Genomic DNA, 18,702 nt, shown 5'->3' on the forward strand with positions numbered 1-18,702 from the left:
CAATGTCACCCCGCTAAAGGGGCAGGGGCAGTGGGATAACTGGAAGTGAGCTGGTGCCATAACCAGTTCTGGGAGTCACAGCCTACCCCAATCCAGGTATCCAGGGGTCCTTGGGAGGACAGAGAACCCCTGAGAGCAGCAGGATTGGCCTGGGGACAAGTGATGGAGTGGCCTTGGGTTGGGCCATGCAGATAGCACTGACAGCTTGTTCACACCCTGGCACATTTATTGAAAAGCCTTAAAAATAAAAATCTTCATTTTCTATATATTTATCAATTCTCAAAGCACCTCCTCTGTGAAGCTTTTGAGCCATTCAGAGTCGACCTTCTTGGGAGTCACCAAAAATTAAAATTCCAGGTTGAAGGTTGTATTCACTGTACCCTGGGTATAAAAAATCTGAGTTCTGATGTGTCCCAGGGCTGCTCACCACCTGTGGGAAGTGCAGACATGATCCCAAGAGAGGGCTTATTCAGAGGTGCTTATCTCACTTCCTCAGTGTTCCTCGGCTGAAATTCTTTAAAGTATCTGATTTTTCTCTTGTCATTTTTTTGGCTCATAAAATTGGATTAAATTCTGCCTTCACTGCGCGTACCTCTCTGGAAAATATCTGTCCACGTACCACTCAGCAGTGAAAGCTGAGCTGGCTTCTCAGCTTCCAGCCTGTCTGTGTTGTCTCTCACATGCTTGGGATTTACCACACAAATAGCACAGAATCCCAGAGTGGTTTGTGTTGGAGGGACCTTAAAGCTCATTCCACCCCCTGCCATGGGCAGGGACACCTCCCACTATCCCAGGCTGCTCCAAGCCCCGTCCAGCCTGGCCTTGGACACTGCCAGGGATCCAGGGGCAGCCACAGCTGCTCTGGGCACCCCGTGCCAGGGCCTGCCCACCCTCACAGGATGGATTTCTTCCTGATATCCCATCCAAGCCTAATATCTTTTGAAATGGCGAAGGTGAGTGCTCAGTGTGATGAGCAAGGTGTGTTCCTCACAGCAGCCAAAGACGTGACTGTGTTGCCCACCAGCTCCAGCACTACTTGGGATCTGGGAGAGGAGCCCATTCTCTGCTGGTGTTCCCATGTCCTTCCCAGGTCCCAAAACAGTGACATGAGAGGTGGCATCTTGTTCTGCATGGGTGGGAGGAGCTGCAGCCTGGTGTCTGTACCCTGGTGCCCACAGGGACAGAGGGAGCACAGCATTTGGGGGGCACCCACACCCTACAGAGAGCACACACACCCTACAGAGAGCACCCACACCCTACAGAGAGCTCACACACCCTACAGAGTGCACACACACCCTACAGAGTGCACACACACCCTACAGAGTGCACACACACCCTACAGAGAGCACACACACCCTACAGAGAGCTCACACACCCTACACAGTGCACACACACCCTACAGAGAGCTCACACACCCTACACAGTGCACACACACCCTACACAGTGCTCACACACCCTACAGAGTGCACACACACCCTACAGAGAGCACACACACCCTACAGAGAGCTCACACACCCTACAGAGTGCACACACACCCTACAGAGAGCTCACACACCCTACAGAGTGCACACACACCCTACAGAGAGCACACACACCCTACAGAGAGCTCACACACCCTACACAGTGCTCACACACCCTACACAGTGCACACACACCCTACAGAGAGCACACACACCCTACAGAGAGCACACACACCCTACAGAGAGCTCACACACCCTACACAGTGCACACACACCCTACACAGTGCACACACACCCTACACAGTGCTCACACACCCTACACAGTGCACACACACCCTACAGAGAGCTCACACACCCTACACAGTGCACACACACCCTACAGAGAGCTCACACACCCTACACAGTGCTCACACACCCTACACAGTGCACACACACCCTACAGAGAGCTCACACACCCTACAGAGAGCTCACACACCCTACAGAGAGCACACACACCCTACAGAGAGCACACACCCTACAGAGAGCTCACACACCCTACAGAGAGCTCACACACCCTACAGAGAGCACACACACCCTACAGAGAGCACACACACCCTACAGAGAGCTCACACACCCTACAGAGCACACACACCCTACAGAGGACACACACACCCTACAGAGAGCACACACCCTACAGAGTGCACACACACCCTACAGAGGACACACACACCCTACAGAGTGCACACACACCCTACAGAGAGCTCACACACCCTACAGAGAGCACACACACCCTACACAGTGCTCGCACCCCTTCGTGCAGCGGGGCCATCCAAAGCCTGGGCAGCAGGAGAGCGCTCAGCTCCCAGAAGGGCTGGAGCGCTGGAATGAGTTCCTGGCAGGTGGATTAAGAGCAGGGAGGAGCTGATGGGATCTGCATTGCAACCAGGAGATGTAGCGAGCGTGTGCTGTTGTTATTTATGTGCTCTGATTGCACCAGGCAGGGAGGGGGAAAGGCAGGGAGATCGCTCAGGATCCGAGCAAACTATTCCAGCAGGAAGGAGCCACCGGCTGCTGGCCCTGCCTGGCACAGCCTGGGCACACAGCTCAGGGATGTGCCCTCCTGCAAGTGCCCCTGTCCCCCTCTGCAGACCCCTCCCCACATCACTGGGCCTCCCAGGCTTTCCTGCTTTTCCCACAGGGCTGTACAGCTCCAGGCCTGCTGGTTTGGAGCTTTTCCCATGCAATCACCTTTCCCCAGGTGTGCTCGAACTCCTAAGGCAATCTGACTGCGTTTCAGCGCTGCTGGTGCCTCCCAGCTGTCCCGTTGGTATGCTGGCAGTGCTTCCCCCCTGTTTGCCTTATTTATAATTTAACCCATGCCAAAGGGTTCTTTTCATCAATGTAAAAAATGAACACTTATAGAAATGCATAGGTTTTAAAGTGCTCAGCAGTTGGAGTTGTTGTAAGAACTAGCCCAGGGAATAAATGGCTCCTTCTCCCATTAGGCTCAAAGGCCATTTCCATATGGGCTGCACAGGGAATGGGATTCATTCCTGCTCCCACCACACACAACTGTTTCTCTGCTCTTCCTTCAAGCTTCAAGGTCTCCCTAAATGCTGTATTACCACTGTTGAAACTCCACAGTTTGGAATGTGCTCAGAGGAAATCTGGCGTGTTACATTTAAGTACCAATTGCTTCTGTTATAATGGCATTAATCTTTGCCTTTTTGCTATGTCTGAGCCAGGATAATGAAAGGAGATTCCCCTCTTTCTCAGCCACTGGATCCTGTGAGACGAAAACAGAGCTTGGGAGCTGCAGGCAAAGCTGGTTCCCTGCTGTTTCTGAATGCCCTGTCCCCCACCAGCCAGGCATGGAAAAGACAAGGTGGCCTGTGCCCGCATGGATGGAATCCCCAGGATTGCTGCCTGGCTGTGCCAGGCTGTCCCTGAGCTCCCCTCCTGTCCCACACTCCACACTCCTGACCTGCCGTGAGCTCCCAGCACCGAGGGAGGTTGGGCTGTGAGGAAGGTGCTGGAAAGGCACAGCCCATGGCCAAAGGCTGCCTCTGCCAGGATTACTGGTGGTGATGGAGACTGGGAATTGGGCCAGGACACCCTGGTGCTGGTATTGTACAACACAGAGCTCTCAGCAACTTCCATCTGCAGAGCATCAAGCAGGGCTGATCCTGTGCCTTTAATGTCTATCACTCATGTCTCCACTGCTGAGCTTCCCTTGGGAATTTTACTTTGGATTTCACCCCACAGTCCACGTGCTCTCCAGACAGAACCTCTTAAAATACAGTCCAAGGCAGCTCACCTGGCAGAAAGGGTGACGTAACACTGCAACAGAAAATGCTAATGAGTTCCAAATTGTGTCAGGAAAATCAATGCTCATCCTCCAGAAGGTTTTTATTGGACAACTTTCTTCTTGACTTGGTTATTGTTCCAGAATCCTACAAAATGAGAGGGAAAGAGGAAAGTAAGCAAGTGCAGTGCATGACAAACAAGCTGATTCTTAAGTCCAACATAAAACTTGAGGGTTTAGAACAGGCTTTAAATATTGGAGATTATAAACTGAGAAGATGGAAAGCAGACACAGTAAAACAGGAGAGAGAACACAGGAAAGATCTGCTTTTAGCAGGTTTTTGTTGCACAAATATTTTTGTTAAACTAAAGCCAGTCCTTCATCCTTCCAAGTTTCTGGTGGAGAAGGACACTTCCCAAAAGCCTCAGGAACCAAACCTCACCAGCAGGAGCTCAGTGGGCCTGGAGCTCATGGCTCAGGAGTGGCTCTTCCCCTTCTCAGGGGTGGTGGGACTTGCAGCCCTTCAGCATTTGTGTTCTCTCTGCTCTCCCAATTTTGTGGAGGGCAGGACCAAGGAGCAGGGATCTCTTCCATCCTTTGATCATTTCAACCGTGGAAGAATTTCCCTCAGTCCATATGGGGAGACCTTTATGATGCTTCAATGTCAGTGCAGGGATTTCTCTCCCTGGTCCCAGGAGGACCCACAGGTGCTTTAAGCATGTTTGAACCACATGCAGGGACACATCTCAGCCTTTTCCAAAGTGATCTCCCACCTTTCCACCATGGCCTTAAACATCAATGGATTCTGCGCTGGAAGGAAAGTGAGGGGTAAGGCTGTCCTGTATTGTTTCTTTTAAAGGTTGTGCTTTTGCAGCTTCTCCTCCACCAGAAACTTTTCTGACGTGCTTTAAACCTTAATTTCTTTCCAAGATTTTCTTTCTCTGAGGTAGTTTGCTTGGCTTCTTCTCTCATAGGTGGGCAGTCCCGTAACAGATGACAAGAGTGCCCTGAACAGCCACGTCTGCTCCCTCCAATTGTCACAAGCAATGAGCAACCTCCTGAATTAGCAGCTCCATCAGCATCAGAATGAGGTGCTACAAACCCCATTAGATTACTCACGATGCACACAAGACCTGCCCCCAGTGTCATCAATATTTACCCCAACTGAGGATTGCACAGAAGTGTAAAAAGGAGAAGCCCAGCACGGAGAATCTGATGGCTGCCTTAGCTACTCACTCAATGTGCTTTTTTAACAACTCCTTCAGATCTCGTCTCACAGGAGCCCTTCACATTGACAAGTTTAACTCAGGAATGACCCCTACAACAACTCCGCTTCCAGCAGCTTCTTAAAGCCTAAGCTTAAATGAATGAGGTTCAATGAATAACATGAGCTGTGTAATGTTGCTGTCAAATCATCACAGCACAAGGCTTTAATCTGTGGTCAGATCCAAACCCTTCCAATCAAACTCCAGCCCCAAATTTGGAGGCTGCAGAAGCTTGGACTTGGCTTAGCCCTTATATTCACTTGGGCTTGACAAACACCACCATTTCTGAAACTGGGGTTAGGGGGACTCAAACACAAAGGGTACCCAAAGCTGGTCCTTTGGTTTCCAGCAAAACAACTGTGGTTTGTAGACAATTGGGATGGATTTTCCTGGGAATGGAGCAAATTATTGGAAAATCACAGAATCCCAGAGTGTTTTAGATTGGGAAAGACCTCCAAGGTCACTGAGTTGTTAACCCAGCACTGCCAAGGCCACCACTGACCCCTGTCCCCAGGTGCCACATCCCCACAGCTTTTAAATCCCTCCAGGGATGAGGACTCCACCACTGCCCTGGGCAGCTGTGCCAAGGCTGGACAGCCCTTTCCAGTAAGAAATATTCCCTAATGTCCAATCTAAACCTCCCCTGGCCCAGCCTGAGGCCGTTCCCTCTCCTCCTGTCCCTGTTCCCTGGGAGCAGAGCCCGACCCCCCCGGCTGCCCCCTCCTGTCAGGGACTTGTGCAGAGCCACAAGGTCCCCCCTGAGCCTCCTTTGCTCCAGGCTCAGCCCCTTTCCCAGCTCCCTCAGCTGCTCCTGGGGCTCCTTCCCAGCTCCATTCCCTTCCCTGGATGTGCTCCCGCCTCTCAGTGTCTTTCTTGTGAGGGGCCCCAAAACTGCCCCCAGGATTTGAGGTGGGGCCTCAGCAGTGCCAGGACATGTTTTTAGAAAAAAGTTTCATCTGTACAGACCAACAAAGGATCCCCTCCTTTAGCTGGGCAGGACAGTGGATCAGGGATGCCTTCCCAGCTGCTGGGGACATTGTCTAATGAAAATTTCCTCTTTTATTCTGAAGTCTCTTCATTCACTTTTGCAACAGTGGAAAATGGCTCTGATATGCACTTTTCCCAAGAGCTGAGAATTCAATAAATACATTGTATGGAAAGTCATGCAAATTGGGAGGAATATTTGATGAGGGAATAAGGACAGATGTTAGTACCACAGCGCTGTTTTGGGAGACTCATACCTGGGTTTGCAACATCTCTATGTAACCCACATGGAAATTCACTAGGTCTGCTGCTTCCTCAGCTGGGCTGGCAGAGGAATTTTTCAGGAGGATGAGGAAGGTTCTGGTTAAACATAAGCACCACACAAAATTCCACAGCTGAACTTTGCAGAGGCACGAAATTCTAACCCTGCCTGTGGACTGAGTCTGGGAAAAGCAGCTTTGTCAATAAGCTGACTCAAAGTCCCATCTCCAAACAGGTGGAGACCTTGAAGTACCACTCTGCACATGGGTCTGCCTCCTAAATTCTGTTAATCTTTTAAGTGCATTCATTTATCTGACTCATTTCTGGAAGGAGAACAAAATGTTTCTTAGCTTTATCCCTCAAAAATTTGATCTTGGGTCTCATTCAGTCATCTAACTTCTCCCAAGTGTCTGTGGAGAGAGACAGAGACTAGCATCTGCACCGTGTCATCCACAGGATCATACACTTGAGGGATGAGTTGTCCTTCAGAGGTCCATCCATGCTTTTCATCTCTCTCATTCCTCTTTGGCAAGAAGAACTGGGGAAGATCATTCCTTCCTTCTGAGGAAATGGCTCAAGTTGCACCAGGACAGCTTCAGATTGGGCACTAGGAATATTTTTTCATGGAAAGGATTGTAAAGCGTTGGAACAGGCTGCCCAGGGAAGTGGTGGAATCACCACCCCTGGAAGTGATCAAAAAGCTTGTGGCTGTGGCACTTGAGGATATGGGTTAGTGGTGAACGTGGTGGTGGTGGGTTGATGGTTGGACTCCATGATCTTAAAGGTCTTCCCTGACCTCAACCATCCTCTGATTCTGTGATTATTATGGTCTGCTAATGATCCGTGAACAACTTGTAAATAGCCAGGGAAAAGGAGTTGGGAAATGCGGCCTAATGTCAAGAGGCTGATAAATAATAAATCTGTTAAAAATAACCACGAGGGGCAGATAAAAGTAATCATGAGGGGTCTGAATGTGCCCTGGCAACATTTTGCGGTTTGCAGATGAGAAGAGACTGGAAGGCACAGCTCTGAGCAGTTGGTACTCCAGGGAAGGAGAGCAAAGCAGAGCAGAGCTGGTGCCCCTGGCACTGCAGACATCCAGCCCTCCTTATTTTCCAATGGCACTTTAGCAGCTTCTTCCTATAATTTACCAAAGCATCCTTTTTTTCTTCACAAAGAGAATAAAAGAATGGTAAAATAACTTTGAAAGTCAGGTTATTCCAATGCCTTAACACCTTCCAACAGATGTTGTTCTCACCGAAAGCAGAGTTCCTTGAATTATTAATGGTTCCCAACAGCTCAGCTGGAAATAATTTAGCATTTGAAAGAGAAAAGTCACTCTCATTATTCCAAGTGCAGAAACATTTTTGGTTATTAAAAGTATTCTCCTCAAAAAAGAGAAATCTGTACAATTTGTATCTTTTCCTCCAGATGCCAGCAGGAGCACCAGATCCAGGGAAACCTTTGTGCTTGCTGAAGGTTAATTGATAAAATACAATGGAAGAGAGAGGACTCCATATTCCATTTCAAATTGAGAAGCTCTTATCTGATCTCGTGGTACCTTTAACTTCACCAGATCTATTGTATTTGCAGTTGGAGATCATTACATTCCTTCTGAGGCTTAAAGCTACCAATTACTCATTGCAATCGAACTTCCCAAAGGATATTGGCCATGCTGGACAGGGCTTGGAGCAACCTGTGATAGGGAAGGTGTCCCTGCCTGTGCAAGGGGGTGGAATGGGATGAGCTTTAAGGTTTTTTCCAACTCAAACCATCCTGGGATTTATGAACTTGAACACCAGGCTGTTGGGCATTGCCCCTTGGATGGCTGCTGGGAGAAGAACATCACCCACAGCCCCTTCTCCCCTGGGAGGGAAGGACTGGGAGATGTTCTTGGGAATGTCGTGTTCTCAAAACCAACTCTGGTTTCTGGAAAAAACCAAACAGGCTGGGCCAAGCTGTGGTGGGTTTGTAGCTTGGCCTTATGGCAGAGCATCTCTGCTGGCCACACTGTGAGAGATGCAAAGAAGGGCCCATGGCTGGGTGGGACCAGAGTTGGGGCGGTTTTGCCCAAGAATTTTGCGTCCCCTGTGAAACCAGCCCATGGAGGAGATGAGTGGATGTTTGCTTAGCACTCAGGAGGAGGCGGCCAAGACGCGCTGTGCGGGGCTGCTGCTCAGAGTGAGAGGGATAAGTCTGCTCAGCCATGAACTCAGGATGGCTTTCCCTTTCCAGCATGGATTCCTCAGGTGGGATCCAGGGTGTCCTGGGTTGCAGTGTATCCTATTACCATCCCCATCAGCTGTTGAAATCAGGTGGGGCAGTGTTTCCTTGCCTCCTCCCCCCAGACTATCTTTCTGTTCATGGCCCATCATTGTCCTGCCGAATGACTCAGAGATAACTCCCTCCGGACTATCTTCTGTTAATGAGCCCAATCAACACTTGGCCTCATGACTCATGACCCCATTGTGAGATGCTCCACCCAGAGGGAGGAACCAAGCATCCCATCCTGGATATAATCTGAGATTCTGAACACCAGAGACAACCTTTCCACTGGATTTCCAGAGGACAGGAGCTACACAGCCACCACTGGACCTTCTGAGGAAGAGCAGACCCTTTTTTCTACAGGATCACTGCTTCAGAGGACTGCAGCCACCATTCTGCTGGACTGTTACCACCACCCTGATTAACAGGGTGTCAGGTTGTATCTTGACTCTGTGAGTTTAACCCCGTGATTTCTGCCTTTATTTTTGGTTGGGTTTTTTTTTCTTTCCCTTATTTTATTTTCTTATTAAATTGTTATTCTGACTTGGTGTCTCCCACTAGTTTGTTTTCAAACTAGTACACAGGGACACTCCAGGGGCACATGCCCAGGATTCCCAGAGGGAGGTGTAAGGTGACAGTGCCCTGCGACAGGCCTTGCTCCTGTGCTCCTCACAGTCCTTCCAGCTCGTGAGGCACATTTTTACCGAATTCTGAGGTTGCATCAAAGTGAGGGGAATGAAATGCTGATTATTGTGATTACTCACCGCCATAAACAGGATCGGGCTCCTGCCCTCAGTTGCTCATTAATCAGAGAATCCCAGAATGGTTTGGGTTGGAAGGGACCTTAAAGCTCATCTCATTCCACCCCCTGCCATGGGCAGGGACACCTTCCACTATCCCAGGCTGCTCCAAGCCTCATCCAGCCTGGCCTTGGACACTTCCAAGGATCCAGGGGCAGCCACAGCTTCTCTGGGCACCCTGTGCCAGGGCCTCCCCATCCTCACAGGAAAGGATTCCCTCCCAATATCCCATCCATCCCTGCCTTCTGGCAGTGGGAAGCCACTCCCCCTTGTCCTGGCACTCCACCCCTTGTCCCAAGTGACTCCCCATCTTTCTTACAGGTTCCCTTCAGGAAATGAATTAGGTCACCCCAAAACCTTCTCTTCTCCAGGCTGGACACCCCCAATTCCCTCCGCATTCCCCCACAGCAGAGGTGTTCAGCCCCTCCTGGGAGTGGGGCACATCAGAGCATGAGCTGGCCGTGGGGGCAGGGGTGCAGTGGAGAGAACCCAGGTGGGTGTGTGTGTCAGAGCCTTCCTCGTGCTCCAACACACTCACTGATGTACAGATCTGCTCCTGAAGGTCTCATAAGCCTTATTTCAAATGAGTAACTCAGAGTTGCACATGGCTTTCTGATGACTTTTCAGAATTATGACCCAATTTATGCTTTCTGTAATAATCAGCACAATAAGGCAGTAAAGCTGTCGTTGCTGGATACACCAAATTTATGTTTTATCACTGAAATACAATCAATACAATAAGAAACCAATACTTTATGAGTTAGCGTTGTCTTCTCAGAGTCTTTGCAGGACTCTTTCCTCGAGTCTAGTTTGGGTCTAGGGGAGGTTTATGTCCATATTAGCTCTTCCTGCAGCTGTTCCATATTAAATGAACCTCCCACTGCTGCTGAGATCTCAGCCATGCTCCACAGTAATAACAAAACAATTCCTTTACTGTTTTTTTTTTATTCAAAGCAAAGCCATCAAATAAATCAAATTTTCTCGCAATACAACACAATTCAATGTGTTACTCTGTTGCACCTAGTGTGAGCTCCTTGCATGCACTGCAGAAGCAGCTCTGAAATGGTGAATGAGGCTTTGCGTTGCTCCAGCTGCTGTCAACAACAGAGCTGCAAACGCTCCAAAATGTTTGTTATTTGACTCCCAACACTCTGTAAGAGATGCTCATAAACACGCTGTACATCCAGCGATGCACGTGCTCACACAATCTCGCATTTGTCTCTGCATATACATTTTCATATCTATTTCTGTTTCCAGAGAAAGAAAAGTCCTCAGATGGTTAAGTGTCGTTGCCCACTGCAAAGAAACGAGCTAAGGGGAGATCCAGGCAAGGATTTCTGATTCCCTTCTGCTTTGTTTTGATCCCAGCACGCCTCTCCCCTGCTGAATTAACAACCACAGGAATCATTAACTCTTTGCAGATAAATATTTTGATGTCGTTTCTGCCCCCTGCCTGGGGAGGTTTTAGTGAGGCTTCTCCTCCACAGGCACCCCTGGCAGCAGAGCTGGGAGTGCAGCTTTGATCTATGCCTGTGAGCAGTCTCAGAGGGTGACAGAGTGCCCAGCACAAAACTGTGCCCAGGACAAAATTGTGCCCGGCCTCGGATGGCTGGGAGAAGGAGAAATCCCTAATCCAGCAGATCCTTCTCCTGTTGGCAGTCATGCCTTTTCCCCAGGCAGGATGGAGCCAGTCCTGCTGATGTCTGACACAGTTCTGAGGTCTACCAAAGCCTGTTTTCAGTAAAACCCGGGTTTTGCTGTCAGCCCTGGTGCCTGGGCACCTGCCAGCACCCTGTCCCCAGCAGATCCCTTCATTGCCTTCCATAATGTGTACCCTGAAAAGCAAAAGCTTTTAAATCCTCACAATAAAAGATCCTTTAATTGCAGCAAGGCTTTTATAGTCACTGGTTTCCTGGCTTTCTTCTCTCTGTAAAATACTGATTTTTCTTCTTAGATTTGTTGCTCTTTCTCCCCTGTTAAATTGTGTGTGCTGCCCCTTTCCAGTTAATAAAATAATTCCGATGAGCAGTGCTTAGCATAATTCCAGACACTGATGTACGTGCTGCTCAAAGCTGTGCTTTGGGAGAATTCCATTTCTGAGGGCAATGTAGCATGGAAAGCTCTCCAACCCTCTGAAATTGCATAAAGGAGGACCCAGAGAGCATCCACAGGGATACTGTGAAAAAGGTTATTTTATGGGATATTTGAGGGCTGACAGAAGCTGGGCAAAGCCATCCAAGATGGAATAAGAAGCAGAAGGGTTTACAGGGCAGAAAGAAATGCTGCTCTAAAGTGCTGGAGTGTCCAGGGAAGGGAACGGAGCTGGGAAGGGGCTGGAGCCCCAGGAGCGGCTGAGGGAGCTGGAAAGGGGCTCAGCCTGGAGCAAAGGAGGCTCAGGGGGGACCTTGTGGCTCTGCACAAGTCCCTGACAGGAGGGGGCAGCCGGGGGGGTCGGGCTCTGCTCCCAGGGAAGGAGGAGAGGGAACGGCCTCAGGCTGGGCCAGGGGAGGCTCAGGGTGGGTATTTGGGAAAATTTCTTCATGGAAAGGGTGGCCAGGAATTGGCACAGCCTGACCAGGGCAGTGGTGGAGTCCCCATCCCTGGAAGTGTTCAAAAAACATGTGGATGTGGCACTTGGGGACATGGGTTAGTGGTGAACATGGTGGTACTGGGTTGATGGTTGAACTTGATGATCTTAAAGGTCTTTTTCAGCCTTAACAATTCCAGGATCCCATGATTTGAAGCCATGTAAGCCTGAGGGCTTCAGCACAGTTATCCCAGCACAACTGTGGAGTGATGCAGTGATGAACTGGACACCCAGGCGTGTTCAGGGCAGGGCTGCACTCAGGCAGTGCGCAGCTGGCTTAAAAAAACCCCATGAAGTTTAAAATAAAAGCAGTCTGTTTGTTTGCCTCCAGCTTTCTGGGCCTTTTCAATACCCACAACTCACATTTTTCAACTTCTCTCTGTAATAAGGAGGCAAATGAGTCATCTTCATTACATATTAAAGCTGGATAATGGAGTGATCCCAGGAATCCAGGGGCTGGCACCTGGCACTAATCTCGGGTATTGTGACAGAGCTCTCCATGCCAGGGAGGAAAGGATATTTCAGGGATGGATGTGTCCAGCTCCTCCCTCTGATGCTGAAAGCCACAGGGTTTGGGGAATGAAAGGAGGATTCCTGCTGGGGTGTTTGGAGACAGGGGCTCTCCATGGGTGGAAGACACTCCCAGCCACACTGGAGGGAGGCTTTCGTATCTATATCTATCTATATCTATATCTATATCTATATCTATATCTTTATCTATATCTATACCTATCATCTATATCAGCTATATCTAATCTATATCTATATCTACACCTATATAAATATCTGTCTTTATCATCCATACAATCTATATCTCTCCAATATTGAGATATACTGGTATATATACATCCATATCAGACACAGATGTATATGTTGGTGTTAATTTTGGAATTGTTCCCATCTCAGCAGTGATGCCACGATGATTTTTTGCCTTTTCTTTTATACCCCTGTTATACCTTTTTACAACTTCTGTATTCCCAGTGCTTTTTCCCTACATTCTTGGACTTGTTTGTCAAGCTGAGAGACTGAACATTTTAGAAGCTTCGTAGCTGGGGATCAGTGTGCCCCAGACCCCAAGGTCCTCTCCAGAACACATTCTGTAAACCAAGATAGAACCATCCAGGGGAAGGTTCCTTGGGGAGGGGGGCTCACTTGAGCCTCTCATTGGGGAATCTTTGATAGATCTGCTAATTAGTAACACCTATAATGTGATACCAGACCTTTTGGGGGTGTGCATTGCAGTGTGCATTGAGGTGCATTTGACCTGGACGTGTGCACCTAAGGATCCTTAAAATAAATACAGAGGTAAAACCCCTTTTTCCCTTCTAACAGTGTTCGACTCTTGATTTCAAGACCAGCAAAAGGCATCAGCAACAAAAAGGGTGCTTCACATCAGCACATGCACATTCCCAGCAGGCTGGAGCTGTTTTCCAACAGCAGGGAAGTGTTCCCAGTCTAGGCAGAGCCTACAGACAAGAGTCTTAGCAAACAGGAGCAGTATTTGGGGGTTTTGTGCTTCTCTGAGCCAACAAACATCTCCATATATTTGCTCAGCCATCGAGTGCAACACTCCTGGTGCTCCTGGGTATGGGGAGATTGGAGTTGAAAGCCAGGAGGACTCCCAGCCCTCCTTCTGAACACCAGCAGAGTTTTCTTTGTGCCCCTGTCCCCATCTCAGCCCTTCCTGACCCGCAGTGCATCTGTGCTAAGCTGTTTGTGGGGTCAGGCACGAACATCCCCCAGCTGTTCCAGGACACAGGGCTCAGCTGGTGTCCAAACATCCTGCCTGTGATATTTGGGTTTACACAGCTCCCCTGTGCCTGAGAAACCCTCTCTAGGTCTTGGTTCCCTATCCATAAAGTGGAAAATAAAAAAGTTTATAGCCAACCTGTCCATGTGAGTGGCATTAATGGCTGAAAGCATCACTGCAACGCCAGGGAGTTCTCAGGGGTGGCTCTGGTGAAATCCCTGGCGATGGAACAGGAGGAACACGGTGTGTGCACCATCAGCTGTGCACGGGGCCCAATGACCTGGCTGGACAGACTCAGCTCATTTTCCTCCTCTTTAAACCCCCCTGCCATCAGCTCAAGGCTAATGGCCAGGCTGCTTTTTCTGAAGAAAGAGCAATGAGTCAACAGTGCAGAGAAGAAAACACATCCATTCACTCTGCTCATTCAACAGCTGAGAGTGAGGGATGGAATTCTGGAAACCAGGGATGATTCACGAACAGAAGAAAAAGAATTGAGTTTGCAGAAATGATAGAGGCGGGGGGAGTGAGTGATTTAAGCCACCAAACCTGACTCACTGGTTAAATTAATCCCAATATATGATTTCCATCTTCTAAAATAGCAAAGAAAACCTGTACAAATAGGTGGAATCATTCACTGGAAGCCATTTATCATAGGATTTTTGGCTTGTTTGGGGATTTTTGAAACCTCTGTTCATCTCTCTAGTCTTCAATGAGTCAAACAGCATCCTGAAGCTGGAGGTAATAATTTGAGTTTCCCATTGCTCATTGACTGCCATTTTTTGTAAACCAACATTTCAATTATCTCAGGAGCCCTATCAAGCAGCCCCAGATCCAAGCTTTTGCCAGTCCCATTCTCCAGCATCTCTACTTGACATGAAAAACCCCAATCTTTCGATGGACGATCACGGAAGGACCAAACCAGGCTGCAGATTTAGGGGAGGGCCTTGGCTGTGTAGGCAATTCCTGATTGCAGCTCTGTGTAACCTCAGCAGTCCTCCCAAAACAGTGATGGAATGGAGCTGTGACCATCCAGGTGTCACTGGGAGCTCAGTCCATCACCCCAGCAGCTGGGAGTTGGTGGCTGAAATCCTGCCTGGGCTCGGATGAGCTGGGTGAGAGCAGCTCAGGAGAGTGGGGTTGAGTGCAGTGACATCTCTGGGTCATGATGTGGACTCAGCTTCATTTTCCAAGTTCTCCCAAGTGCTACCATCACCCTGGGTGGGAGGATGTGAAGGGAAGGCTTTTGTGGAGAGGCAGCAGTTTTTATCCCAGCTATCCTTGCTTTAAAGGACCCACCTCTGCACACATGTGCCTTATTTAAGGTCAGAAGCAGAAGCTGCAGCTTTCAAGTTAAATCCCTGTGTCCCTGAATACTGGGAATTTATAACTCAGTTATTCTCCTGTTCTGTACCTTTCTGTATCCTTTTAAAAACTCCTCCAAGCTTGTGCATCTCCTGATACCTGTGCTTCCTGAAAGGGAATTATGAGCTACAGAAAAATGGATGTGCACCCCAAAAATTCCCTTTCTTCTGTAGTAATCCTTCACTCTCACTAAGGAAGAGCTGAAAGTGGCTCCTGGCTTCCCCAGCCTAAATCTTGACAGGGCTTTGCTTATGTGGCACAAGTGCCCCTTCAATCTGGCTGTGCTGGATGTGTCCCAGTGCAGAGTGCACAGGCATCCCTGGGCTATTTTTGGCTCCAAGAATGGATTGATCCTTCTGCAGTCACCTGGCAAACACAGAAATGCTTGGGAAGAGATGGAGAGGAGGATATTGGGGGACACAGCAATATTGGGAGCCCCTTGCTGATGCTAAATTCGGTGAACTTGGCTTCTCAAACCCAGCATTTCAAAGGGAAAATCTGGCAGGGCTGGTTTTTTTTCCCCTCTAAAAGACCCCACAACACAAGGCAGTGGATTTTCTACTGTTAATCTTGTATCCAGATTTTTTTTTCCTCTGTGCTAACAGATTGACCTGAAAGAGCAGGATCCTAATTGCTCAGAGATAAAGTAATTGAGTGGTCTCCTGGGCTCTACTCGGTACAACAGACTTCAATAGAGTTGACAAATGTCGATCCATAACCCAGGATTAATGGGGCTGTGCTTGGCTTCCTGTTCAGTTTTCCATTTGCTCCTTTGGTCTAACTAACACCCTGATTGCTTTGGGAAAACTGACAAATCTTTGCAGTTAATGAGCCCCTCTAGTATTTTATCAAGCAGGGTTTCTAAACTATGAAGAGTACCGAGAATAAAATGTTGATTCTGTGCTAAAGGAAGAAGAAATCCTTCTCTCCCCACATCCTGAAGAGCATGGAAGACTTTGCTCCTGCTGGAGCTGGAGTGACTCTTGCAGTGTGGGTTTTTCTTGCCAAAAGCATTTGGGATTCCAGGTCAGGTTGGACAGAGCTTGGAGCAACCTGGTCTAGAGGAAGGTTTGGGATGAGATGGGCTTTGAGATCCCTTCCAACCCAAACCACTCTGGGATTCTGTGACTCTCCTCACTGATTCCTGGGGGTACCTCTCACTGAGCACCCAGAATTGCACACAAAACAGGTTGGGAGTTTGCTTTTACACCCTTCTTTTAACCTCTCTGTGGAAGGATGAACAGACCTGGAGAACTTCTGCAGGGAATGGGGAGGCTGGAACCACTCTCCCAGTGCACATTCCTGGTCCCAAGAGCCCTGCCTGGCTCAGCTGCCCCACGTGTCACGAGTGAGGCTCTGCCAGGTGCTTTCCCTGGAGTATCTCTGGGGAGCTCTGAGGAGCAGCTGTTCCCAGCATGCAAAGAAAAAAAAAAAAAGGCAAAAAAGCATTAGAAACACTTGGTTTTGCAATCAAATTTTTTATCTGGCCCTGGGCTCAATGGCAACAAACTCTGAACTTCTTCCCCCTGGGGGCTGAACCTCTCAGCTTGGTACAAGCCCCACTGAGTTATCTCTACCAGCAACTGAAATTGGCAGCTTTCCAAACTCTGTATTCCCTGGAAAATATCAACACTTCTGCAGAAATTCCATTTTTTTCCTCGGCTTGATTTAAAATAAAGTTCCTAAATGGGAACAGGGGAGAGCCAAATTGCCATTAGCAGTCACAGCTCTGCTCTGAGTGATGGGGAGGGGCTGCAAGGGATCTGTTTCTATTGTGACAGCCGTGCATCTGCCCATCATCCCCTTTATTTTTAGCTCTTGGTTGTCTTTCTTAACACAGAACGAGCTCAGTTGTACCTGTAGCCTGGGCAGCAAACAAGTGCCATTAGGCTGCAGAAATAGTCTGGTTTAGCAGTGACTTCAGCACATTTGTCAGTCCCTGAACCTGGATCTTAATGCAAAGGAGGAGAGACCTGGCAGGAAAGATCTGGTGCCTCTGCCAGGCTTTTCCTCTCGAGGGCTGTGCCTGTACTGGATGAAATGGGGGGGGGGGCAGGAAACCTTTGGGGACCTCCCAGAGCTCCTGTCCATGGCCAGGTCTGTGCACTGGTGGAAATGGAAGAGCAAGTGGGACTGGGGTCTGCTAGCAACTGGATTTTGTCCCTCACAGCTCCTATTTTACCCCAGTTTTGTGCTTTTCAGAGGTGATTATCAGTACAAATCATCCTGGCTGGTGCTGCTCAGGGCTGGGCAGCTGCCTGGCAAGGGCTGTGTTGCCTCCATGGTGCAGTTATGGACATGAGCCCTCCAAACTGGAGCTGCTGGTGAACCCATGGACACTCCTCCCTCTGGATGTGACCTTGGGGCTGACACTTTGTCTGTCCTACCTTCCCCCATTTCAGGATTCTCCCACTGAGCTTCTCCCACATCACCCAGGTCCCTGGGTCTAAGCCTAATAGCTCTGATGCATCCTTGAAAAGCAACTTCCATGGAGCCATCCCACTGCTGCCAGCCTGGAGAGCAGTGTCCCCTCTGCCCAGGGCCAGCAGAGGTGTCTCCAGCCCCTCTGAGGTACAGCAGCAATGTGAAATTACCCCCAGCATGGATGCTTGGGGTCCCTGCTCCAAGGGGCCATTCCCAGATGCTGGTCCTGGTTCCCATCCCAGATGGGCACAACGCAGCAGAAATCCCTGATTTTAATGTGTTTATCATTTCCCAAATGTACTTTATGTTCTTCTGGAGCCTTTCCTCTCTCTCTGAGCTTCCTTCTCGGCGTGTGCCTTTCTTTCTCACATCTCTCTCTCCAGTGCCAATCTCAGGGGATTTTTTTCTCCTTCCCGACAAAATTCCACACCACAGCCTGCAGACCTGCAGACCTGTGAAGGAACATTGACACCTAAGCTCTGGTACACTTCATATCTTATTCCCAGCTGTGTGAAAACATAAATGCCCTTGTCCTGTAAGAGCAGCAAACAGCTCCATGTTCACTCCTTGAGGAAGTGACCCATTTTGGAGAGAGCTTTGCCAGAATTCTGGACTGCTGCTCTGGCAGTGTCAGATGTCTCCAGGGGGATGTAAAAGGGGAGAAGTCCTGAAATCTCTAGTTGGGAATAAGGTCTGCAGGGCCAGAATTATATTTAACTCCTAAGCTGTCTGTACCCTCCAAGAAAACGAAGTTTGGGCTTTGGATTGATGGATGACTCTTGCCCTGGTGGGCAGCAGGGGAAGGGGGATTCTGCTCCTGTGCCCTGCTCAGGTGAGGCCCCACCTGCAGAGCTGCCCCAGCCATGGGCCCAGCACAGGGAGGACATGGAGCTGCTGGAGAGAGGCCAGAGGAGGCACCAGGATGAGCAGAGGGATGGAGCAGCTCTGCTGGGAGGAAAGGCTGTGAGAGCTGGGATTGTTCAGCCTGGAGAGGAGAAGCTCTGGGGTGACCTCAGTGTGGCCTTGCAGGGCCTGAAGGAGCCGACAAGAAAGATAAAGAAGGACAATTTCCAAGGGCCTGGAGTGACAGGACATGGGGAAATGACTTCAAACTGACAGAGAATGGGTTCAGACTGGACATTAGGAAGGAATTGTTCCCTGTGAGGGTGGGGAGGCCCTGGCACAGGGTGCCCAGAGAAGCTGTGGCTGCCCCTGGATCCCTGGCAGTGTCCAAGGGCAGGCTGGATGGGGCTTGGAGCC

General features: G+C 49.3%; 1 long non-coding RNA gene across 1 annotated transcript in view; it reads right to left on the bottom strand.

The window, feature by feature from the left end:
* Positions 1–3,600: 3,600 nt before the first annotated feature.
* The window catches only part of LOC109144272, a 35,675-nt gene continuing 20,573 nt past the window's right edge, over positions 3,601–18,702 (bottom strand). The window contains exon 2 of the long non-coding RNA XR_002044937.3: positions 3,601–3,892. This is a non-coding gene — a long non-coding RNA (uncharacterized LOC109144272). The remainder of the gene's footprint in view (positions 3,893–18,702) is intronic.

Source organism: Corvus cornix, chromosome 20 (genome assembly GCF_000738735.6).
Source record: "Corvus cornix cornix isolate S_Up_H32 chromosome 20, ASM73873v5, whole genome shotgun sequence".
Classification (NCBI taxonomy): domain Eukaryota; kingdom Metazoa; phylum Chordata; class Aves; order Passeriformes; family Corvidae; genus Corvus; species Corvus cornix.